Genomic DNA, 1,483 nt, shown 5'->3' on the forward strand with positions numbered 1-1,483 from the left:
TATCTATCTATCTATCTATCTTTCTATCTATCTATCTATCTATCTATCTATCTATCTATCTATCTATCTATCTATCTATCTATCTATCTATCTATCTATCTGTGGGAAAAATATTAATTCAAAGTAAAAAAACTTTAAAATAGTAACATTAATATATTTGTTCAATTCACAATCGATGTTGTAGCGTTGTATGTCAGCAGCTACTACAATAGTCATAACAATGTTGTTGGTATTTTCTATGTAAAAGTTCTATACAACTCTTACGACAATTTTTCATATGTCGTGAGAAAATTCAGTGTTGTCAATTGTTTATTTCAGCATATAAATAAAAAATTCAATCGATTCGATCGATTTTGATAAATAAAAATTTCAATCGATAAATTGGTAACACAGAAATTACAAACAAACAGCTGTTTACCGAAACAAAAATAAAATTTTATTAAAAACTGTTTATTTATTAGTTTAAAATGTGGAATAATGAAAATAATAGAATTTTTAATAAAAAGAACTTCATTCGGTTTATTTTGCCCGTTTAATTAGTTTAATATTTTTTTTTTTTTTACTTTTGACATTGTTTGTTTTGATTGTTTTTTTTATTGCAACAAAAATTTTTTATATGCTACAAAAATCTGTTCACAATCACCATTACTACACTTTAGTAGATACAATATACAACTTGATTGTGAATTGAACAAGTATTTCCTAGATACAGCGGTACATTGTATACAATAAACAATTTTTTGAAATTCATATTAAATATGAATACTAAATTTCTATCCTCGGTGATATTTCAGCTTGAAAGTTAGTTCAGTTATCATTAAGTCTAAAGGATATATTAGTTCAACTCAATGAAGGAAACTTTTTACATCTGCATATTTTTTAATAAAAAATATTAAAAACACTTAAATTTCCAGTCATTTCATTTTTTAAAATCCATGCTTTCTGTAATTTAAATTTTTTAGAAAATTGTTTTTCACCAATGAATTGCTCAAAAATATCGGAGGCATTTAACTTAAATGCATTATTGTGTAAAATAAATCACATTCTATTCTTATAAATAGTATATGGTGCATACTTTTAATAACTTTCAGCTTAACTAAATAAAGCATACCTAATGGCGTATCATTTTATCGCCGAAATATGTACTGAATAGAGAACAATTAAGATAAGTCCTAAAAATGTACAAAAATCTCAAAAATTTCAGCATGTTCTTTAATGACTTCATACAACGTCAACATTTAACGATAATCAAAATGGTAGATTTATTTCAGAACCAAATAAAGGAGATAAAAATGAAATCATAACACTTTATATAAATTATACTATAACGAAGACAGAAGGAAAGGACAAAAGTTATGAGATGCATAAAACAACCACCATAACTTAACCGCAATATACACATATATATTTCACAGGCAAACTATTATTATACGTATAAATAATGTTCAAACAAGTCTAATCATGCAATGCAAACAAAATGCAT

Source organism: Lucilia cuprina, chromosome 3, assembly GCF_022045245.1.
Source record: "Lucilia cuprina isolate Lc7/37 chromosome 3, ASM2204524v1, whole genome shotgun sequence".
NCBI lineage: Eukaryota > Metazoa > Arthropoda > Insecta > Diptera > Calliphoridae > Lucilia > Lucilia cuprina.